Below are 26,510 nucleotides of genomic sequence, written 5' to 3' on the forward strand. Positions count from 1 at the left end.
CCGGGTAGCGACTCCTCATCTCGGCCTCAATCTCCCAAGTAGCTTCCTCCTCGGAATGATTCAGCCACTTGACTTTGACCATGTGGATCAACTTGTTCCGGAGCTTCTTCTCCTGTCTGTCCAGTATCTGTGTGGGTTTCTCCTCGAATGACAGGTGCGGTGTCAGCTGAAGTGGCTCATAGTTCAGCACATGCAAAAGATTCAACATGTACTTCCGCAGCATAGAGACGTGGAACACATTATGAACTTCCATCAGATTCGGCGGTAATGCAACTCTGTATGCAAGTGTCCCAACTTTCTCTAGGATCTCGAATGGTCCGATGAATCTAGAGCTGAGCTTGCCCTTCTTTTCAAATCTCATCACACCCCTCATTGTTGCGACCTTCACAAAAACGTGATCCCCTACGTAATTGTGTCTCACGTTTGAGGAAGGCCCAATAATATGATCTTCTTTCTCTTCACGTGTCGAGCCCGACCCATCAATGTCGAACCTTGGTGGACGGACACCATGAGATCCCTCCATAATATGAGCCAAAATCATGGGAGTTCCACGTATTTCACATCAAATATATCAGTGGAAGTTACAGCTTTCCGACATCCAGTTCTCCCCAATAATATGAGTCAGACATTGATTGTGGGTAGCGTTCATCACGCAACCATCGTTGATGAAAGACAAAAAAATATTAAACTTTCTATTAATTTTCTTTTTAATGGGTTTGATCTAAATTTTTTATCTTATCCAAAATGAGTGATTTTATTTTAAAAATTTGTCTCATTATTAATTTAAAAAACTTGTGTCATGTTTGTTTGTATGATTGTCGGATTCATGCTAATCCTGTTATTATATTAATAATAACGCACATACTTATTATTTATAATATATCGCATATATTATAAATAATAAAATATAAACAATAATCAAAACCTAATTGATCCATATGAGCCATATATAGATCAATGTCCAGAAATTAAGTAAATACAGAGATGCAAATGCAATATTCATAAGCTTCCAATATTTTGCATGTCTTCGATTTTCAAAACTCCTTTCGAGTATCTGGGTCCACTATCTTCAAATCTTGATCTCTCACCAAATTTAAATTTTACCTTAAATTTTCGTGGCACATTAGGATAACAATTTAAGGGATGGGAACGAGCCATAAACCATGCCCACTTTTAATAATTAAAAATAACATGAAATTATCATAACATACTCCTAGCAAATTGGTCATGACTCTTGATCATCTTTTTACCATGTAATATCAAATATTATATTAATTCGATAATATCACATATTATCTACAAATCATGTATATTGTAGATTAGCAACTGCCATAACTTAAAAATTATATAAACAATTTTATTTAACTTTAATTAATTAAATTTCTCGTAAAACATCTTTTAACATAAATAATTAAAATTCAATCCTAATTATTTATTTTGTGAGAATATTTTTTGATTTAATCAAAATTTATTTTTGCGGGACGATTTGATCAATTTTCTTAAAATATCAATTTTATTTATAAATTTTAAAAAATACCATAGGAATCCCGAAAATGAGTTCCCGCCCTGAGACCTTCTCGGGTAGCCTACCCAAGACAATAAGCGTTTGCCCGCTCCTCGAACGGTTTGGATAGAGATCACGCCCTCCCGTCCCATAAAAAAAATTTAAAGTTTGGGCAAACAGTGTGTTGCCTGCTCGGGGCAGTGCTGCCCAAAACTTTTCCAAGCAGCCGTAATTTTTTTGTTTTTGAAAATTTAATTTCTGGAGCGGTTATTTTTCAGGAAATTTTAACACGGTTAAAAATAATAAACTCAACACAATTAAAATTATAACATACGATCGAGAAAACCTTGGCTCTGATACCCTGTTGGGGTACTATTTTCTCGCACCCAAAACGCATTGGAAGTTTTAATTTTTTTTAGTTTCGAGGCTCGAAACTTTTTTTGGGCGTCATATGTGTTTAAACATCCATATGATGTTTAGTATTATTATCTTCGTGTAAATTACACTGGACACCAAACCAGTCTGAGATTAGCGGAGTTGACCCTTTTTGTATATCTCTTCGAACGGATCTCCCTCATATGATTATCAAATCAAGTCCACGATCGGATACTATGTTATTTATTTGGATTGCACTAGAAAATGTAAACAATTCTGCCCGAATTTCAGAAATCCGAAGTCGGTGCTTCAGCGACGGGACGCGGCGACAGGCGGAAGCTCGTGGCTGAAAATTTTTGCTGAAAAATACTTCAAGTGGCTAAGAGGTATTTTAGAAGGGGAGGATATATTTTGTGTTGTGTATTTGTGTTATGTATATTCTTCTTTATTATTAACATTTGATAACATATCTATTAAAAATACACAAGTTGTATGTCACTAGGATTCCTAATCCTAGTTCAATTAGAACTCTTAATTTTCATTAATTAAAACTCTCATATTATTATTATATCATTCATTTATCAACTTTTGATAATGTATGATATATTTATATTTATATATACATCTTTATATCTCCATATAAAAGATATAAATATTAATACATCTACACATGCACATTTAATTTATGCGTATACATATTAATTAAAATTAAACAGACGTTATTTAATTTTAACTTATTAGTTAATAATTTTATACCCTCTAGAATATTTTATGAGAATTTTGTATATGTTAGTGGTCACTACTACTTGTACTATTATTTAATTAGTAAATTCTAAATTTCACTAAATAAATAATTGTGAACTATTTATAATCACGATCCGACATCTCCAATGTATCAATGATACAAATCTTGTTCATATAATGAAAATTGAAAATTTCTAAGATCATATAATGAAAATTGAAAATTTCTAAGATTAAAATTTTCCCTATCCATATTTGGCAACCGTCAACTTTATGAACTCCTTCACCAAAACAGAAAGTTTCACTCTCCTTCCTCAATTAGCAATTAAACTAACTCTTATTTCTTCCATCTTATAGAATCAACTTATGAACTTCTTTATAAGCATTTTGTTTTACCTCATTAAACTTTAGTCGCCAAATTAAACTCCTTGAACTTTGATTTTCTCAATGGGACCACATAATACGATACTTGTGTGACCTTCAATGTTTCAGGGATACAACTAGTTGTGGGTTCACATCTCCATGTGATTCAGAAAAACTTTTATTCTTATTCGGACTTACCCTAATTAGACTCATTCTTTTCATCTACACCTTGATCAAGAATGCAATACCTAATTTGTGAGTGCACCCATTGGATCATGGTAAAAACGTCCATTAGCATCCCTCTATGATCCCCTAGGTATCATTGATAGTGCCTGTAAAAATCTTAAGTTATGGTTAGCGTATAGTACGGTCCCTTCAACTCATATATCTTGATTGAATCTGCAACCACTGGTGTATCGAGAGTTGCATATAAATTCAATAACGATGCGATTTATATTTGAGTACTAATATTAGCATGATATGTACAATTAGGAAAACATTTTTCCCTAAAACACATTTCTTGCTCTGGCTCCTTCTACGATTGAGTCATCAGATCACATAGGATATCTTCACCCGTAGGCAAATGGTGAATGCCTGACTACAATGTATTTGATCCTATGTATTTCAAAACTATGCCCAACCTCGCCACCTGATAACCTTTAATGGAGTCGGTAAACAGATCAAAATGTATGCTAATACGTATGGGCCCTACATTGTCCCGGGTCAAAGGACTAATAGCATACAACCATAACCGCAGACTATTCCACTCGATAAGTGAGAACTACTTGGACAGTCCGAGGGAGGCTTCTTCAGTGCATCATCATGTGGTCACTCATATGTATGAATGGACAACTTCCTGCCCTTGTCAATGAAACATGACGTCAAGCTCAAGCGATCTTTATCTTTATTTTAGGCTGCTGATTCGACTAGGAACCTGTTTATAATATATGGTATATTTCCTAATGAGTTTCATGGTCTTACGTTAAGAGAAAGACCTCATGATATCTATTATATTCAAGAACTTTATTTATGTTGCTTGCATGTGTATACAGATAAAGTAAATGTCAGAATTGGATAAAATCGTAAAATATTATTAAAATAAATATTGTTTTTAATCAGAGTCAATAAAGCTTAAGCCACAAGTTGGTTAGTTGAACACCTACTCTAACAATTCCATCAATGCAATAGCCTATTTTGTTACACAAATACAGGGTCAGCATGTTACTGGCTCATTTTCTCGATTTCACCCCCTTACAAGATAACAAAGGTTACCCACACAAACACAAGTTATGAGCATATGCAGCTGCTGGAAAAATGTTAAATGGTTTTCCTTGAGGAATTACTCCGCACAATCCATTAGATCGAAAATTTGCATGTCTCAATGCTTCAATTCCCAACAAGCTATTTGGTATTTTTCCAGTGAGCTTGTTGATGGACAAGTCTAGCCATCGCAATTTCAGCAATAGGCCTAGGCTTGTTGGGATTGTGCCTGTTATTTGATTTCTTGAGATGTCAAACCTTATGATCTTATCGAGGTTTGAAATTGCACTAGGAATATGACCTGCAATCTTGTTATTTGCTACATTCAGCACTTTTATGTTCAACCCCCACTGATTTCAGGAATGCTTCCGAAAATTTGGTTGCCTGATACATCTACATATTCCATGAATTCACCCGTTTTGTTGTTCAAAATCCCTGATAGAGAACCAAATAGTTGGTTCGAATGGAGATCAAGAACATAAATCTGGTGTAGCAATGTGATTGAAGAAAGATCAGCTTTAAGTAAGTTGTTTGAAATCTTTAGTGCCTGCAAACTAGTCATCTTCGTCAAGAAATTTTTGGTCCCACGTGCGGAATTTGAGATAATAAAACCCGAAAATAAAGAATAAACTGGACACCGAGATTTACGTGGAAAACCCCTAAAAATTATTAGGGTAAAAACCACGAGCAAGATGAAAAGAATTTCACTATAATATTTTGTGGTGTACAACTCACTCACTGAGTTTCCAAAGAGAACACACACTCTCTTAATACAGGAGAACAAAATATCTCACAAATATTATAGAACTAAGCACTCAGATGCTTATAAGATGAGAGAAAACTTGAAGAAGGGATGATTTCAGAATGAATGAGGGAGCTATATTTATAGAGCCCCTTAACCGTGTGAAGACGCGTTTTATACGCGCTTCCGTTTTCTGAATTATTCAAACAATCTAACAGCCCACGTTTCTTTTGCCAATTCAATTCAAATATGCCAACATTGATGACCCCTCATTTAATATTCTTGTCGACATTTCTCCCACTTGGAGATTAGATTGATAATCAAACATATCTCCACACATATTTTCAATCTTGCCTTTTCCTGCTGCTTACGTTTCTGCTAGACCACTTGAGAATCTACACCACTCAAACTTTTCAGTGTTCACTGGCTTGGTCAGAAAATCAGCTATGTTATCCTTTGTATGAATCTTTTGCATATCCACACTTCCTTCTTCTACTACTTCTCGCACAAAATGAAATTGTACTCCAATGTGTTTCGTCCTGGAATGAAAGGCTGGATTCCTTGCAATGTGCAAGGCACTCTGACTGTCACAAAACAAAGGAACATTCTCTTGTTTGTGTCTAATCTCCTCCAATAACCTTTTAATCCATATTGCCTCCTTGCAAGCTTGAGTAGCTGCCATGTATTATGCCTCTGTTGTAGATAACGCCACAACTGTCTGCAGTTTTGAAACCCAGCTTACTGGTCCCCCTGCAAACGTAAACACATAACAAAGTAGTAAATTTTCTCTTATCAGGATCACCTGCATAATCTGAATCGACATAGCCCCTGAGTGTAAAATACGATCCTCCATAATATAATGCAGCATTCGAGGTACCCTTAATGTATCGAAGGATCCTCTTAACAGTGCTCCAATGCTCTCGTCCAGGATTCGCCATACACCGACTAACTGCTCCCACTGCTTGAGCAATGTCTGGTCTTGTACAGATCATGGCGAACATCAAAATTCCCACTGCTGATGCATATGGTACTCGAGACATCTCTATCCTCTCTGCTTCACTACTAGGACACATCTCGGAGGATAACTTGAATTTAACAGGAAGAGGGGTCAAAATTGGCTTACTATCTTGCATGTTGAAGCGTTGCAAGACTTTCTTCAAATAATTTTTCTAGGAAAGCCAAATCATTCTGTTACTTCTGTCTCGATGAACTTGCATCCCTAGAATCTTGTTTGCTGGTCCCAAGTCTTTCATATCAAATTCCCTAGCCAACTGTGCCTTCAATCCTTGGACCTGATCTTTGTTGGGGCCTGCTACCAACATGTCGTCCGCATACAACAGCAAAATAATATAATCATCACCAGACCTCTTGAAATATGTATAAGGGTCTGCACTCAATCTGTTGTATCCAAGGCTCATGATATAGGAATCAAATCTCTTGTACCAACATCTCGGCACCTGTTTGAGACCGTACAGAGATTTTTTCAACCTGCAAACCAAGTTCTCTTTGCCTTTTTCCACAAAACCTTCTGGATGGAGCATATAGATTTCTTCTTCAAGATCTCCATGAAGAAATGCCGTTTTCACATCTAGCTGTTCTAGATGTAGGTCAAACACCGCACACAATGCCAACACTACTCTGACTGTTGTGAGCCGAACTACAGGAGAAAATATCTCATTGAAGTCAATGCATTCTTTCTGAGCATACCCTTTTACCATCAATCTAGCATGATACCACTCTACTTGGTTATTGCCATCACGCTTGATCTTATAGACCCATCTGTTACCAATGGATTTCCTTCCTTGTGGTAGTGTAACAAGACCCAAGTTTTATTCCTGTCTAATGCCTCCAACTCTTCTTGCATTGCTATCATCCGATGGCTCACCATCTTCTGATAATAGACAATATGCAATATTGCTTTCAGTGACATAATCTGAAAGCCAACTTGGTGGTCTTCTGTCTCGAGTTGACTGCCTCACATTGGAAACCTCAGACTCAACATGCTCTTGTTCTTCGTGCTTTGGTATTGCTTCACAAGAAACTTGACCTTCGTCCGTCTTATTTTCCACCTGAAAAATAGTAGTTTCTGAATTCGGTGTGCCTTTGTCTCCCTTTACTTTATCTTCCTCGAAGATAACATCCCTGCTGATAACAAGCTTGTGAACAGTAGGATCCCACAAGCGAAACCCCTTTGCTCCATTAGCATAACCCAAGAAGATACATTTTCTGGATTTCGAATCCAAGTTTGATCTTTCTTGCTCATTGTACAGAACGTACACATGACTTAAAATGTATGCATATGAGAATAATCTGTCGGCTTCCCAGTCCACATCTCCATCGGAGTCTTCAGATCAATCGCCACTGAAGGAGAACGATTGATAATATAACAAGCGCTTTTGACTGCTTCCACCCAAAATGACTTTTCTAGACCTGCAGTCCTCAACATAGCTCTTGTTCTGTCCAACAAGGTTCTGTTCATCCGCTCCGCCACTCCATTTTTTTGAGGTGTGTAAGCCGTCGTAAACTGTCTTTTGATGCCCTCATGTTGACAATATGCATCAAATTCTTCACTTGTATATTCTCCTCCATTGTCAGTTCTCAAACACTTGATTTTTTTTTCTGAATCAAGTTCAACCCGCGCTTTGAAATCTTTGAAGATCTGGAAAAATTCTGATTTCTTCTTGATTGGATACACCCAACATCTCCTAGAAAAATCATCAATGAACGAGACAAAGTATCTCGCTCCTCCTAGGGATACAACCGGTGCTTGCCAAACATCCGAATGAATCAACTCCAATATGCTTTTGCTCCTGGCAGTAGAAGTGCCAAACTTTAATCTGTGTTGTTTACTGTTAATACAGTGCTCACAAAATGGTAGTGACACTTTTGTAATTCCCGGCAGCAGCTTCCGTTCTGAGAGAATTTTCAACCCCCGTTCTGACATATGCCCGAGCTTTCTATGCCATAACACTGTTAATTCTTCTCCTGAACCAACTGATGCAACAGCTAGTTCTGCCTCTTTGTGTGTTTTCCCCAAAAGTACATACAGATTTGCAGCAACCTTTTCCGCCTTCATAACCACAAGCGCTCCCTTCACAACTTTCATGATCCCGTTCTCGATACGAGTTTTGCACCCGATATCATCCAATTGCCCCAAGGACAAAAGATTTTTCGCCAGTCCTTTCACATGTCGTACCTCCTGTATGGTGCGAATGGTGCCGTCAAACATTTTAATTTTGACAGTACTGACTCCAGCGATTTCCAAGGCATGATCATTTTCCATGAATACAGATCCTCCTGAGACTGGTTCATAATGATCAAACCATTCTCTCCGAGACGTCATGTGCCACGTCGCTCTTGAATACATAATCCATGTGTCACAAAATTTGTGCCTGCCTTCGGCAACAGTTGCTGCTTCGCTGAATAATATTTCACCACCGCCTGAAGTACTGGCCACATTTCCTTGAGAACTCTTCTCGATACTCGTACACTCTTTCTTGAAGTGCCCTTTACCGCCACATTTAAAGCAGTAAATATTTTTCTTCTTATTTCTTGACTTTGATCTACCTCGTCTTTGGCTCCCACTGGAGTCACGGTCCATAAATCTTCATCTTATCATCGGTAAAGCCTCTGCCTGCTTCGAAGTTGCCAACCTGTCTTCCTTATTCATGCGCCGGCTTTCTTCTCCGAGAACCGCAGTTAAGACATCGTCGAATCTTAGAAAGCCCATAAGAATATTGTTGGTAATGTTGATGATAAGTTGATCATATGAATCTGGTAGACTTTGAAGTAGAAGCTCCGCACGTTCATTTTCCCCTATTTTATGCCTCATGGAAGTGAGTTGGGCAAATAGAGTATTTAGTGTATTGATATGGTCGGTCATCGATGAGGATTCCGCCATCCGAAGAGTATAAAGCCTTCTCTTTAGGAAAATAATGTTGTGTAGCGACTTGACCTTGTACATCTTTGTCAGAGTATCCCAGATAACTTTGGCTGTTTTTATCTCAGAGATACTTGACAAAACTTCGTTAGCTATAGCCAACAACATTATCATTCATCTCATTCCACTTTCCATCATCTGTAATCTCCACCGGTCTATCTCCAATAGCCGCCAAGCAATTCTTCTTTCTTAAAACTGCTTGTATCTTTATTTTCCACAACATAAAATTGCTTCCGTTGAATTTTGCTATCTCGTACCTGCCCGCCATTATGTTTACAACAATTTAGTAGACTGAACGAAATAATCCCGCCTTAAATAAAAAATCTCAAAAAATATTTTCTGATGTGGAAGATCAGTCTAGGCTGCAACCGCAGAGCATACTCAGAATTTTAAGAAATTTTAAACCAAGGCTCTGATACCACTTGTTGATCCCACGTGCGGAATTTGAGATAATAAAACCCGAAAATAAAGAATAAACTGGACACCGAGATTTACGTGGAAAACCCCTAAAAATTATTAGGGTAAAAATCACGGGCAAGATGAAAAGAATTTCACTATAATATTTTGTGGTGTACAACTCACTCACTGTATTTCCAAAGAGAACACACACTCTCTTAATACAGGAGAACAAAACACCTCACAAATATTATAGAACTAAGCACTCAGATGCTTATAAGATGAGAGAAAACTCGAAGAAGGGATGCTTTCAGAATGAAAGGGGAGCTCTATTTATAGAGCCCCTTGACCGTGTGAAGACGCGTTTTATACGTGCTTCCGTCTTCTAAATTATTCAAACAATCAAACAGCCCACGTTTCTTTTGCCAATTCAATTCAAATATGCCAACATTGATGACCCCTCATTTAATATTCTTGTCGACAGAAATTTGTAATCCCGCTAGTAAAATAGTTGTCAGATAGGTCTAAGGTGGTCAAAGACTCGGTCCTTGTGAAGTTTGGTAACGCCCCTTGAAGCTTGCAGCCTGCTAAATGGATTTCAGAAAGTTCTCTACTTCTGATCCAATCAGGAATTGTTCCGAAATCAAGACCACTATAAGAAAGGTCGATTGACAATAAAGAAGGTAGACCTTCTGAAAGTGCAGCATTCGGCAAAGGATCGGTGAACAAATTCCTTGACAGATTAAGATTCCACAAGTTTCCTAAAAGTGATGTAGATTCTGGGATTTGACCTGTGAGTTTGTTAGAGCTCAATCTCAATACAGAAACCGACTTCAACTTCCCAATTTGTGCCGGAATTCTTCCACTCAGCAGATTCTGATCGATTGAAAGCTCGGAGAGTTTGTTTAGGTTGCACAAAGTAATTGGTATCTGCCCCGAGAACCGGTTACCGGTAAGCACAAGATATGTCAAATTTGAAGCTTCCCAAGAAAATCGGGAATGGAACCAGACAACGAGTTGTAGCTGAAATCAAGAGATTCCAGGCCTTGAAGCAAACTGAGAGATAATGGGATTGAGCCTGTCAATAAATTCTTGGCTAAATTCAACTGTAGAAGGCGCTTCAAATTTCCAAATGTGGCAGGAATTTGGCCTGTCAAAAGGTTCCCACTCAACGAAAGTGCCCGGAGTAGAGGCAAGCGTCCTACTGTGGCAGGGATGTTCCCTTTCAATGAGGCACTGTCCAGTCCAAGGCCATGGGCTAAAAGCCAACCAAGAACTCAAACGAGCCACTGAACCGTCACCGCAAGTTGCTGTCCAGAAATACATCAGCTGTACATGTGCTTTTCTTGTGTCGTTTTCGAGACTACCGGCCATTGGGGCTTGAACCACTGACCAGAGACTCTTACCAACATCCCAAAGAATGATTTGAACCATGGCTAAGGGCCCTAGGCCAGCCACAATTCGCAACATTCCAGTAAACATCAGAAAAGTTCACCCGAGAACACCTTGCATGCGTGTGTGGTGTTGTGCTTTGTTTGCTGTCTTGTGTCGTTCCAGTGGCCATTTGATTGACCATGGCACGATCTAGACATCTAGAGGTATGGTATGAACCGTGGCTAAGGGCCATAGGCCAACCAAGATTCACACCATTCCACCAAATTCGAAACACACATGCTGTCAAAAATGAGGGGCCGAAGGGGGTGCTGGGGCTGTTCTTGCGTTTTTTGTAAAAACCGATTCACCATGGACCAAGCCACCAAAAAGGCGACTTAGTCACGTCTTAGACATGCTAGGGAAGTGATCTAACCATGGCTATAGGCCCCTAGGGCAGCCATGATCAGATCCATTCCCTTTGACAGCACAACATCATTTTTTTTTACCCTGATAAGGATCTGAATTCGGTGGAGAGGGGGGAGAAATTGTGGTTAGGGGAGTGAGGGAGATGGGTGCAATATAGGTGGGATACATGCAAGACCAAGTCTCCACCTTTTGAAATTTGAATTCTTGTTGCTATCAAATATTGGTTGGAGGAAAATTAGAGGTGCATGTGGCCGATTCTTCATGTTAACTAGACTAGGATATTGCTTATTAATAAATTAATTAAGGTTGATTAATAATTAAAAAGGTTATCATGCAAAAAATGACAAAGAATGGGTCAAAGGTGAGTTGGCATGTCCTTGCTTAATCTACTAAGGGGTGGCCGAATTTTGGTTTAAAAATGAAGGGAAAATTGTTGATTATTTACTAAATTTATAACCCTTAAAAGCCTTACCTATTTTTTAAATAATTTAGTGAACTAACCCCTTAATTATGGAACTTAAATGAATTTATTTCCTACTCACCTCAAGTAATTAAAATAAATCCTCAAACCTCCTTTTTAACTTAAATCAACTTACTTGCTAGCTAAAATAAATTCTATCTCAAAACTCCAACTCTAGTCCGGCCTCACTGAATTAACTGAAATGATAAAAATTTAAACGACTGCATAAAATAATAAAATAATTAAATTTAAATACTCATGCAATAAAATCATTTTAAATTTAAATACTAGAATTATGCATGGCTTATACGTAGTCTAAGTTACGGGTTCTACAATCCTTCCCCCCTTAAAAGAAATTTCGTCCTCGAAATTAAGACTCACCGAATAACTCGAGGTACCGACTCCTCATCTCTGGCTCAGACTCTTACGTAGCTTCCTCCTCTGAGTGGTTGAGCCATTTGACTTTGACTCGCCTAACCAGCTTGTTCCGAAGCTGCTTCTCCTGCCTGTCTAGGATCTGCACTGATCTCTCCTCATAAGATAGGTTCGGAGTAAGCTGCAACGGCTCGAAGTTCAAGACATGCGAAGGATTCGCCATGTACTTCCTCAGCATAGAGACCTGAAAGACATTGTGTACTCCGGCCAGATTCGGCGGAAGAGCCACACGATAAGCTAGCATCCCAACTCTGTCGAGGATCTCAAATGGTCCAATGAATCTCGGACTGAGCTTCTCTTTCTTCCCAAATCGCATGACACCCTTCATAGGTGCCACCTTCACAAAGACATGGTCGCCGACAGCAAACTCTAAATCTCTCCTCCTCTGATCTGCATAGCTCTTTTGTCGACTCTGAGCAGTCCTCATTCTATCACGGATCCGGGCTACTACGTCGACAGTCTGCTGAATAATCTCTGGACCCAGCTCTGCTCTCTCTCCTACTTCATCCAAATGAACAGGAGATCTACACTTACGGCCATATAGTGCTTCATACGGAGCCATACCAATAGAAGACTGGAAGCTGTTGTTATAGGTGAACTCAACCAATGGTAAGTTCAACTCCCAACTCCCAGAGAAATCAATGACGCAAGCACGGAGAAAATCCTCCAAAATCTGAATGACTTGCTCTGATGCCCATCTGTCTGCGGATGGAAAACTGTGCTAAACAGCAACTTCGTACCCATAGTCGAATGCAAACTCTTCCAAAACGAGGAAGTGAATCTGGGATCTCTGTCAGATACGATAGAAACTGGAATGCCATGGAGTCGGACTATCTCTCAGATATACAGCTCTGCATACTGAATCATGGTGAATGTCGTCTTAATAGGCAAGAAGTGCGCTGATTTGGTAAGACGATCTACAATCACCCAAATAGCATTTGATCCTCTGACTGACTTCGGCAATCCTGTCACAAAGTCCATGGTAACATTCTCCCACTTCCACTCGGGAATAGGAAGAGGCTTGAACAAACCTGCTGGTCTCTGATGCTCGGCCTTCACTAACTGACAGGTCAGACACTTGGATACAAATCGTCTGATGTCCTTCTTCATACCAGGCCACCAATACAATAGCTGTAGATCTTTGTACTCCCAGGGTGAATGGAGTACGGTGATATGTGGGCTTCCGACAGAATATCTGCTCGAATGGAATCACTGCTAGGAACCCATATCCTGTCTCGGTATCTCACAATACCATCGCTGACTGAATACAAGACACTGCCCTTGGCCTCATCTCTCTGCTTCCACTTTGCTAACTGCTCATCTGATGACTGCCCACTGCGAATACGGTCCATAAGGGAAGACTGAATGGTCAAGGTAGATAGACGGGGAACTCTACCTCGAGGATCAGTCTCCAGATCAAACCTCTACATCTCAAACTGAAGAGGTCTCGAAACTGTCAAATGGGCCATCGCTGCAACCTTCCTGCTCAGTGCATCCGCAACTACATTAGCTTTACCCGGGTGGTAGCTAATGTCACAATCATAGTCCTTCACAAGCTCCAACCAACGCCTCTGACGCATATTCAGCTCCTTCTGCGTAAAGAAATACTTGAGGCTCTTGTGGTCGGTAAAGATCTGGCATTTCTCTCCATACAGATAGTGCCTCCAAATCTTCAAGGCAAAAACTACTGCGGCCAACTCTAGATCATGGGTAGGTAGTTCTTCTCATGGATTTTCAACTGTCTAGAAGCATAAGCTATCACCCTCCCATGCTGCATCAATACGGCGCCAAGACCGAGCTTCGAAGCATCGCTATACAGAACAAACTCACCGGACCCTAACGGCACAGCCAAAACTGGTGCTGAGATAAGAGCTTGCTTCAATGTATCGAAGCTCTTCTGACACTCCTCGCTCCAAACAAATTTCACATTCTTCTTTGTCAGTGCTGTGAGTGGAACGACAATAGAGGAAAATCCCTTAATGAACTTCCGATAATATCCTGCTAAGCCAAGAAAACTGCGGATCTCTGATGCATTCTGCGGCACAACCCAATCTCTGACTGCTGCAACTTTCGCTGGGTCTACCTCAATGCCACTGTTGGAAACAATGTGGCCTAAGAACGCCACCTTCTCTAACCAGAATTCGCATTTACTGAACTTTGCAAATAATTTGTGCTTCTGCAATGTCTGCAACACTGTGGTCAGATGCCTGCTGTGATCCTCCCGATTCTTGGAGTAGACGAGAATGTCGTCTATGAACACTATCACAAACTGGTCGAGGTACGGCTGAAACACGCGATTCATGAGATCCATGAAGATCGCTGGCGCATTCGTCAAACCGAACGGCATCACAAGGAACTCGTAGTGGCCATAACGAGTCCTGAAAGCTGTCTTCGAAACATCAGCATCTCTCACCCTCAACTGGTGATAACCGGAATGCAGATCTATCTTGGAGAAAATCGAAGCTCCCTGCAACTGGTCAAACAGATCCTCAATCCTCGGAAGTGGGTATTTATTCTTCACTGTAACCCTGTTCAACTCCCGATAGTTAATACAAAGCCTCATAAAGCCATCTTTCTTCTTAACAAACAAGACTGGCGCGCCCCAAGGTGAGAAACTAGGGCGAATGAACTCCTTGTCAAGAAGTTCCTGAATCTGCTTCTTAAGCTCTGCCATCTCTGTCGGTGCAAGTCGGTACGGTGCTTTGGAGATCGGAACCGTACTTGGCATAAGATCGATAGAAAACTCCACCTCTCTCTCAGGTGGCATACCAGAGACATCCTCCGGAAAAACGTCTAAGAAGTCTCTAACAATCAGAACATCTGAAGCTGACTAACTGGGTGCCTCGGGGACATATATAAAAGTCGCTAGAAACGCCCGACACCCTCTATGCATGAGCTTCCTAGCCTGAACATATGGAATAATGCGCGGTAAGGGAAAGTACCTGTCTGGCTCAAATAAGAACTGCGTCATTCCAGGCGGTCGGACTAAAACAGATCTTCGCTGGAAGTCGATCAAAATTCTGTTCCGCAATAGCCAGTCCATCCCTAGGATGATGTCAAACTCTGACATCGGCAGCACGATAAGATCCGCATAGACAAGATTGTCGTGGAGCTCAAGATCTATGTCTCGTATCACATTGGTGGCTGCCATCTCCTATCTAGCCCGATGGTCTTGACTTTGAGAAAATTGGCAAAGACCTCCGAAATAAATGAGTGGGTAGCCCCTGAATCTATCAAGGCCTTGGTAGCTGAGCCAGCTATAAAAATTCTCCCTGAAAGTTCGGAACACTAAGCGGAACCCAATAATCACAAGAGTTAAGCTTATAGACATGCAAAGGTTACAGTTCTTCTAACTAAATCCCGAAAATAAATACTAAGTAGAGGATGCAATCTTATCGCAAATCTAAGTTCAAAATCTTAATCCCGATTCCCAAAACATTGGAATGCAAATGTAAACTTAAAGCTGTAAGGTACCTGTCATCAACATGGTATCGGGGTTTGTCTCCGCAGCATGGAGAGCAAAAACCCTGCCTTGGGTAGGCAGATTCTTCCGGGGGCACTGCTGCAGTACATGGTTTGTGCTGCCACACTTGTAACATTTCCCTGAGCCATACATGCATGCTCCGGGATGGCGGCGTGAGCATTTAGGGCAAGCCGGATGCTCAAAGGTCCTCGGGACGGCACGTCCCTACTACTGCTGTTGCTGCTGCTGAGGTCCTCCTCTGTTTCTGGGAGGCCCGTGAAAAGGCCTCTTGTGCTGATGCTGATGCTGCTGAGGAGGAGGGCGGTGTGGTACCTGGATTGGGCGCTTGCCCTGACGGTCTCTCTCGATGTCCCGCTGATCCTGCTCTGCGGATAAGGCTTTGGAGACAGCGACCTCATAAGAAGTAGGGTCAGACACCCTAACATCACGGCGCATGATCGACCGTAGACCCACCAAGAAATGCATCAACTTGGCTCTAGCATCATTCGCGATCAGGGGTACAAAATGACAACCCCTCTCAAACTTACGGATGAACTCCGTAACAGTCGAATCTCCCTGTCTCAGGCTCATGAACTCAGTGGTCAACCTGGTGCGCACCTCCTCTGTAAAATATTTGGAGTAGAATACCTCCGTGAAGCGCACCCAAGACAGCGTAGCCAAGTTAAGGGCTACTGAAGCTCCTTCCCACCATAAGCGGGCATCTCCTCCGAACAGATAAGAGGCACAACAAACTCGATCTGCATCCCCAAGCTCCATGAAATCGAAGATAACCTCGAGGGACTTGATCCAGCCCTCGGCAATCATGGGGTCCGACGTCCCTGAAAACTCCTTTAGACGCATCTTCATGAATCTCTCATATACCGCCTCGGGCCCTGTCTGCCTGGTCGCCACAGCATGGTTCCCCGCAAACTGTGCGAAGAACTGAGTCATCCCAGCCAGCATCTGGGCATTCATGTCCGGTGGGGGTGGAGGTGGTAAATCTCTCTCCTGTCTCTGCTCGTCCCTGTCCTCTCGGCGAGGCTTGTCATTTCTAGTGCGCTCGAGAATGCGTCTAGGGGGCATACTGTTCCATACACAACCCATACGTAAGTAACATGCTTAATTCCCTGATTTATTTAAATTGAAATACTGAAAAATAAAATAAATCTGGACGTAAAACATTTCATGAAAACATGCTGTCAAATAATTCATGCTTGAATAAAATGCGCAAATGTAAAACTTACAGACCGAAGACGTGACTTCATGAGCTTCTCGAGGTCAGTAGTAGTACAACCCTATACAGAACCACTGCTCTGATACCAGCTGTAGATGCCTAAAAATCCGTGCTTGAAAATTTGCGGGAAATTTAAAATTTTTCTTTTCATATAATTAAAATTGCCTCAATCATAAATGAACTGATACATAAAGTTTGATGTTTAAAATGGCAGCGGAAGAAATTAACATTTTTCGAAATAACAATAAAAAGTTCATCCAACGATTGTTGAGCAATAAAATAATAAATGCTGAACTGAGGTCCTCGGGTCCTACTACTGCCGACTCGAGCTGGCTCACTGGTCCCCGCCCTCGATCCCGACATCAACATCAATACCTGCAACAATCAAGTCTAGTGAGTCTAAAGACTCAACATGCATATGCCGTAAATAACAAGTAAATAAATAGTAAGCTTGCATGCAAGTGGAAATATCATGTCATGAGGCATATCGTGAAAATATCGTGTCATGATTAATTATAGTACGTGTATAACTGAACTGAAAATCATGGTGAAAATGTTTGCTCCTTGGAGCCCTGTACTGAAATAGCATGTAATAATTTTCTGGTGAGATTATGGTCTACGCAAGTGGTCCCTGAACTGAGCTGACCGGTAACTGGCGACCGGGCCGGTAACTGGCGACCGGACTTAATAATGTACGTCTGATCAGACTACTGCCACAGTATACTGGGTGAAACAACTGAACTGACCGGTAACTGGCGACCGGGCCGGTAACTGGCGACTGGACTTAAGCATGATAGTAAAGTGACCACAAGCAATATCGCATAAATCTCAAAATAAGTATTTTTGCACGTAATATAATTAATTAACACAATTAAATATCCTGTAATAATTTTACTGAATGGATTGGATCGCTCCCAGGCTCGCTGCAACCTACATATGCCATGAAAAATATGCAATAGATTTATGGGACCAAACTATGCAATAACATCCAAAAACTGAGACAAGTGCGCCTAATGACTTCGTATTTAATCATGACTCCGAACCAACCGAACCAACACTGAAACATCATATAGTCATGATTAAAATACGCTTAAAATGATGAGATTATGCTCCTAAAATGGTGAGGGTCAAAATCTAGGTGAATGGAGGCCAAAACATGAAACGCTCTTTCGAGAGTCAATTTGGCACATCGCACCGTAAATTCTCGTACGACCTCAAAAATGATCCGAATCACAAACGGCCAAAGACATGACCTTCCTAATTCGATGAGGCACTGTCCAGTCCAAGGCCATGGGCTAAAAGCCAACCAAGAACTCAAAGGAGCCACTGAACCGTCACCGCAAGTTGCTGTCCAGAAATACAGCAGCTGTACATGTGCTTTTGTTGTGTCGTTTTCGAGACTACCGGCCATTGGGGCTTGAACCACCAACCAGAGACTCTTACCAATATCCCAAAGAATGATTTGAACCATGTCTAAGGGCCCTAGGCCAGCCACAATTCGCAACATTCCAGCAAACATCAGAAAAGTTCACCCGAGAACACCTTGCATGCGTGTGTGGTGTTGTGCTTCGTTTGCTGTCTTGTGCCGTTCTAGTGGCCATTTGATTGACCATGACACGATCTAGACATCTAGGGGTATGGTATGAACCGTGGCTAAAGGCCATAGGCCAACCAAGATCCACACCATTCCACCAAATTCGAAACACACATGCTGTCAAAAATGAGGGGCCGAAAGGGGTGCTGGGGCTGTTCTTGCGTTTTTTGTAAAAACCGATTCACCATGGAACAAGCCACCAAAAGGACGACTTATTCACGTCTTAGACATGTTAGGGAAGTGATCTAACCATGGCTATAGGCCCCTAGGGCAGCCATGATCAGATCCATTCCCTTTGACAGCACAACAGCATTTTTTTTTCTACTCTGATAAGGCTCTGAATTCGGTGGAGAGGGGGGAGAAATTGTGGTTAGGGGAGTGAGGGAGATGGGTGCAATATAGGTGGGATACATGAAAGACCAAGTCTCCACCTTTTGAAATTTGAATTCTTGTTGCTATCAAATATTGGTCGGAGGAAAATTAGAGGTGCATGTGGCCGATTCTTCATGTTAACTAGACTAGGATATTGCTTATTAATAAATTAATTAAGGTTGATTAATAATTAAAAAGGTTATCATGATAAAAATGATAAAGAATGGGTCAAAGGTGAGTTGGCATGTCCTTACTTAATCTACTAAGGGGTGGCCGAATTTTGGTTTAAAAATGAAGGGAAAATTGTTGATTATTTACTAAATTTATAACCCTTAAAAGCCTTACCTATCTTTTAAATAATTTAGTGAACTAACCCCTTAATTATGGAACTTAAATGAATTTATTTCCTACTCACCTCAAGTAATTAAAATAAATCCTCAAACCTCCTTTTTAACTTAAATCAACTTACTTGCTAGCTAAATAAATTCTATCTCAAAACTCCAACTTCAGTCCGGCCTCACTGAATTAACTGAAATGATAAAAATTTAAACTACTGCATAAAATAATAAAATAATTAAATTTAAATACTCATGCAATAAAATCATTTTAAATTTAAATACTAGAATTATGCATGGCTTATACGTAGTCTAAGTTACGGGTTCTACATTTGATCTCCATCAAATTATAGTTCGTCAAATTCAACTTCTTGAGCTTTGACTTTCTCAATAGGAATATAGAATCCGATACTTGTGTGACTCTCAATGGTTCATGGATCTAACTAGTTGTGGGTTCATCTCCATTTGATTCAAAATAACATTTATTCTTATTCAGGTTTACCCCAATTAGTCTCATTCTTTTCATTAACTCCTTGATAAATAATGTCAGAACTCATTTCTGATTGCACTCATCGGATCATGGTAAGAACGTATAGTAACATCGACCCATGATCTCCTAAATATCGTTGATAGTGCCTGCAAGAATCTTAAGTTATATTTGCATACAGTATGGTCCCTTTAACACATATATCCAGATCGAATCTGCATCCATTGATATAACGAGAGTTACATATAAATTCGATAACGATTTGATTTATCTTTGAGTATTAATAGTGGCATGGTATGTACAACTAGGAAAACACCTTTTTCCCTAAACACATTTCTTGCTATGACCAAAGACTCCTTGCACTATTAATTCATCAGATCATATAAGAAATCTTCACCCGTAGACAAACGATAAATCCCCGACTACAATGCATTTGCTCTTACATATTTCGAAACTATACTGAACCTCGCCTGATGACCCTCAATGAAGTCGGTAAACGGATCAAAGTGCATGCTAGTATATATTGACCCTAACTTGTCCGAGTCAAAGAACTAATGATGTACAATCATAACCGCATACTATTCCAATCGATAAGTGAGAACCACTTAGACAGTCCTGTTGGAAACTAAATTTCGGCAGTTCGACAAACAGAGTGCTTAATTGGATGAACAAACTAATCAAGGAACTGAACAAATATACTCAAACTTATCGTTGCCGTAACTGAATATTAATGCGCAAGTTAACGAAGGCAAATGAACCAACTCAACTGAATCTACGCAGACAACTGACTGATCAATTAGAAACTGATCAATTGCTACTTTCAGCCTTGAGCTTATCGGCTATTACCTATCAGCTGATCCTTCAGCTGTATACATCAACGAAAAGGACGTTCAACCGACAATAGTACAAAAGCAGACTGCAACAGATAGTGGGAACGCCGCATTACAACTACAATGTACGAATGTCAGAAGAATGTTGACATGGCAAACCAACGGATAAAAAGATTCAAATTTCATTACCGTTGAAGGGAAGCCTATAAATAGCAGAGGGGAAACAGTTGAAAATAATTGACCTAATATTTCATTAAGCTTGTTGTTACCCTGCTGAAATTACTGCTTACATTCGAAAATCAAAAGCTCACGCTTATCGCACATATTCGTAGCAATCAAGGCTACTCCTCCGAGCTTTAAAGAACATCGTTATTATTGTAAAACTCGATCTTGTAAAAGATCAATTGTGCTAAATTCAGTTTTATATTGTGAAGCATTTTGTAGACTAAGAGTTTCCGTCTTGGCAGTGTTAAGTCCAAACTGAAGTAGGTCTGTACAAACTTTTGTATCGATCAAAATCTTTTAGTGAATATCATATCCTTGTGATAGAAGGGGTGACATAGGAGTGTTTGAAATCTCCGAACATCCGTAAAATCTTTTGTTCTTATTTCAATTTTTATTCCATCTATCGGTCAGTTTTATTCCACACTTTATTGTTAACTGAGTGATATTGACCGACATGATTCCAAGTATTAGTTTATCACTAAATTGAACTCAACTTTCAAAAAGATTCGAAAATTTGAGAGTGTTTATTCAAACCCCCCTTTCTAAACACTCTTTTAACTAAATATCCGATCCTATCAAGTGGTATCAGATCAGTTGAATCTTGTCCCAGAATATTCTTATTCACAAAATTGATAACCATGTCTTCTTTTAATAAAATCCCAATGTTTTCAAGAGAAGATTTTGACGACAAAATGCAGGCTTATCTAGCTGCACAGGACGATGATATGTGGTACATTATTACTGATGGACCCATGAAGATTTTGAAAGCCAACACAGCTGTAGCCATGTCTGATGGGGCACCACAACGTATAGAGAAGCCCAAAGAAGAGTGGACAGCTGAAGATAAGAATAAATCCAATCTAGACAATGTGGCGAATGATATCTTATATAAAACGCTGGATAAAGTCACTTTCAGCAAAATCAAAATGTGCAAAACTACCAAAGAAATATGGGAGAAACTGATCCAGCTTTGTGAAGGAAACGAGCAAACTAAGGAGAACAAGCCATCAGTCGCGGTTCAGAAATTTGACAATGTCAAGATGAAGTCTGGAGAAACAATGCATGAATATGATGAAAGAGTCAGTAGCATCATAAATGAGCTAAATTAACTTGGAAAAATGTATTCCAATAAAGAGGTAGCACTGTCAAGACCATAGCAATGAGGGAGTCAAAGGACCTGAACAAGGTCGAACTTCATGACTTGTTTGCTGATCTGAAGGCCTACGAGTTTGAACTACAAACCAGAGAAGCGGAACCTTCCAGACCAGAGACCACAACTGCTTTAACTGCTGTCAGACTGGAACCAACTGGTTCAGTTGACAAGTCTGCTGATTAGCTAAGCAATGACGCAATGTCATTGTTTGTCAGAAAGTTTGGTAAATTTATGAGAAGAAATCAAGGAAACTTTCAGAAACAATATCAGAAAAACTACTCCAAAGAAGAACCTTATACTTGCTACAACTGTGGCAAAACTGGTCACTACATTGCTGACTGTTCCAAACAAAAGAAGGACAGTCGAAGAGGGAAGAAGCCCTATGAGCATAAAAGAAGAACTAAGGATGACAAGAAGTCATTCAAAAAGAAACATGATATGCTTCTAGCTGAGGAGAGCAAATCTAAGTGGGCGGAAATTGATAGTGAGGAGTCAGAACCTGAAAGCCCAAGCAGTTCAAGTGATGATAAAGAAGTCAAATGCTTAAAGACAGATGATGATGAACTAAAGTTAGCAAGTGAATATGTATTTGACTTTAGCTCTACTGATTTCACTCGTGAGGAACTCATTACCACATTATACGACATGGTAAATGAGTATCACAAACTTGCTCAATCATTTGAAAAAATTATAACAGCAAAATGATCCCAATGACAACAAAATTGAAACTGATGAATCAGTTGAAGTGTTGAGTCTAAAAAAGGAGATTGCAAAGCAAAAAGCTGAAATGGTTGAGAACCAACCGTTGATATATCAGTTAAAACTGAAATTTCAAAACACACTGAACTAATTCAAGTTTCGAACAAGTCTTTAGTTACACTAACTGAAATACAAAATGCACAAAAATCAGTTGATGATAAAACTGGTTTAGGTTTCAACAATTATATTGAAAATTCTGCGAGTGATACACAACCAAAGTTGAATGAAAACAAAGGAAAGTACATTACCTTTGTAAAATCAACTATGATAAATGAATTCTCAGAACCAAGTAAACCAGATGTTCAATCGACTGAAAGTAAGAACAAAGCCAAATGGTATGAAATTGGATATAACTCTGAGAGTTCAACTGATTCAAGAAATTGGTCACCTAAATGATCCAGTTATAAAAATCAGTACTCAAGGAAGGACTATTACAATTACTAACACTGTAAGCCAGTTCAGAAACGGTATCAAAAGAACTGTCATTTGAAAAAGGGTACAAATCATATTGTTTCTTCTTCACACCATACACTTATTGCCCAAAAATCGAGAAAGACCTTTTGGAACACAGCAACTGGAAATTCAGTTAGACTAATCCAAGTCTGGGTTCCTAAAGGACTAATCAGTTCAGGACCAAAATAAATATGGGTACCAATATCATATACTGTGTGAGATTGCAGGTAACAGGTACAAACAAGGAATCCACCTGGTATCTAGACACTGGATGCTCAAGGCATATGACAGGGGATGCAAGTCTACTATCCCAACTGGTCAAATACACATGACCAAACATCAGTTTTGGAGACAACTCCAAAGGTAAAACTGTGGGTAAGGGTAAGCTTATCCATGGTAACTTTACTGTCAAAGATATTTTACTAGTTGAGAATCTGAAGTATAACTTGATTAGCATTAGTCAGTTATGCGACAATGGATTCTCAGTTCAATTTGACAAACATTCTTGTTCAGTCAAGAACTCAACTGATGAGGTCATCCTAACTGGTAATCGTTGTGGAAACACTTACAAAGTCAGTTGGAATGATCAACTTTATACACCAATTTGTTTCATTGCTTCCAAATCTTCTAAAAACTGGTTGTGGCATAAGAGGTTGAACTATCTAAACTTTAAATCTATTGCTTATCTGAGTAATCATGATCTTGTAACTGGTTTGTCCAAAATAGATTTTTCAAAAGACAAAATTTGTTCAGCATGTCAGTTTGGTAAGCAAGTAAGATATTCATTAAAAAACAAGGGTTGTAAATCATCCTCCCGGTACTTAGAACTGTTACATATGGATTTTTTTGGTCCAATACCAGTCAGAAGTTTAGGGGGAATGAAATACACTTTAGTAGTTGTGGATGATTTTTCAAGATTTACTTGGGTCATATTTCTCAAATCCAAAGACCAAACTGCGGCACAACTTATTAAACTCTCTAAAAGATTATTAAATGAAAAATCAGTTGGGATTGATCGAATAAGGTCTGATAGAGGGACTGAATTCATCAATCAAAATCTTTCAACGTTTTTAGAGAATAATGGGATCAAGCATGAGCTCTCAGCAGCTAGAACCCCTCAGCAAAATGGTGTAGCTGAGAGAAGAAATCGGACCCTTAAAGAAGCTGCTAGAACAATGCTTGCTGATTCTGGTATTTCTCAAAAGTTTTGGGCATAAGCAGTAAATATTGCATGTGACACTTAGAACAGATCAATGATTAACAAGAATCATGTGAAAACACCATATGAGATCTGGTATGGACAAAAAAGTAAGGTTTCATACTTCAAAATATTCGGCTGCAGATGTTTTATTCTTGATAATGGCAAAAATCAGTTAAAAGCTTTTGATATCAAATCTGCAGAGGGAATATTTATTAGACATTCATCAGTTAGTAAAGCTTATAGAGTATTCAACAAGAACACTTTAAATGTTGAAGAGTCGATTCATGTTGTGTTCGATGAATCTATGCTAACTAATAAGCCAACTGATCCAGTTGAGCTAGTTGATCGATTTACAGATATCAATTTGGAGGATGATAATGAAGAAGAGGATTATATCAATCAAAACATCCTTCAAACACCTGAACCAGAAGTATTTGATAAATCAGTTGAACAGGAAGCTGTTCCTGATAATCAGTTGGTGGAGCCTATTGATAATATTCAGTTACCAACTAATACAGCTCCAACTGAAACCGAAACTGAAAACATTCAGTTACCAACTGAAGCAGTTGCTGATATGGACGCAACAAATACTGAGCTCAGATGGAAGAAATCACATCCTCCAGAATTGGTAATTGGTAACCCATCTGATCCAGTAAGAATTAGAAATCAAATGCTTAATTTATTTATTCATTCTGCTTTTGTTTCACAACTGAAACTGAAGAAAACTAATGAAGCTCTTGCTGATCCTAACTGGATAAATGCAATGCAAGAGGAGCTAAATAAGTTTACCCATAAAAATATCTGGAATTTAGTTCCAAGACCAGTTTGTAAGACTATTATAGGTACAAAATGAGTATTCAGAAAAAAATTAAATGAAGATGGTACAGTTGCTCGCAACAAAGCAAGATTGGTAGCACAAAGATATAGGCAAGAGAAAGCAATTGATTACGATGAAACGTATGCACCAGTTGCAAGACTGGAAGCAATCGGAATGTTCCTTGCCTATGCATCATTCAAGAACTTTAAAGTTTACCAGATGGACATAAAGAGTGCCTTCCTGAATGGTCAGTTATAGGAAAAAATTTATGTTGAACAACCTTCAGGTTTTATCAATCACTCTTTTCCTGATCATGTCTATCATTTGAACAAAGCTTTATATGGTCTTAAACAAGCTCCAAGAGCTTGGTATGAGACACTATCAAAATTTCTAACTGATCAAGATTTTACTGTTGGATCAGTTGATAAGATCTTATTCAAATTTTCCAAAAATGATCATATTTTACTGGTACAAATTTATGTTAATGATATTATATTTGGGTCAACTAACCCCAAATTATGTAAGAAGTTTTCTAAGTTAATGCAGGACAAATTTGAGATGAGTATGATGGGTGAACTGACATTCTTTCTCGGTCTGCAAGTCAAGCAACTGGAGACTTGTATTCTTTCTCGGTCTGCAAGTGAAGCAACTTTCTAAGTCGCATTTTTCTGCTGTCATTTTTATCAGTTATAACTGCTTAGTTAGTCAGCTGTTAGTTGAATAACATTTAAATTAGTTATTATCAGTCAGTGTTATACGTGTGACTTCAGTTTTCTTGCTAAAATGTAAAAATACAACGATAAACTGTTCATTTATAAAAAGAGGTGCGTACATTAATAATTTCCTTTTTCACCGCACAACTCCACAAGGATAACCAAGTGGTTAATCTCCCAGCAGAAGTCTTTAGGAAGCCCTCTGAAATAGTAATCTTTTTCAGAGTCCTCCATTCCTTGATAAGCATCAGAAGGTAGACACCTTCATCAGTGAAGATGTCCACCTCATCAGCAACGCCAAGGCGCCGCCGATACTTTCTCATCGTTGCTACCCGTTTGGGGATAACAACTAATCCTCCTTGCTGGAAGGATTGATAGTCTTGAAGCTTCAGCCAGAAATGCAAAATCTTCTCAAAAACTTCATTTTCCATTACTGGCTTCCTTGATTCCACATCTGACAACATAAATGTTTCAGCCATATATGGACTCCTTGAACCACTCGTTCCTGCCATTGCAATTTGAGACTGATATCTACTTGCTAATGAGTTGTGATTAACCGTTTTATTCCTATTTATAGCCAAGGCTCAAGGCAACTGAAGAGACGCGATCATCACACTGGACGATTCATCTTCTGAGCATAAGATTTCTTTCCTTAATTACATGTCATTTTAACCGTCGTTTAAATTTCCAGAATATAAAATAAGCATTTATTAAGGGGGAATATCTGATTTAATCTGTTAATTGAGAAGAAAATAGTCAAATGATCTTCATTTGATGTGACTTAGCCTACAACAGATCACTCAGCTATTGCGCCAACTGATCTTCTCCAGTACGTTAACTGATTAATCAGTAATGATT

The 26,510-nt window shown here is 39.4% G+C and overlaps 1 pseudogene; it reads right to left on the minus strand.

Moving 5' to 3' along the window:
- Window positions 1-4,097: 4,097 nt before the first annotated feature.
- Window positions 4,098-26,164, minus strand: LOC142530591 (uncharacterized; annotated as a pseudogene).
- Window positions 26,165-26,510: the final 346 nt, after the last annotated feature.

This window comes from Primulina tabacum, chromosome 17, assembly GCF_025594145.1.
Source record: "Primulina tabacum isolate GXHZ01 chromosome 17, ASM2559414v2, whole genome shotgun sequence".
In the NCBI taxonomy this organism is placed as follows: domain Eukaryota; kingdom Viridiplantae; phylum Streptophyta; class Magnoliopsida; order Lamiales; family Gesneriaceae; genus Primulina; species Primulina tabacum.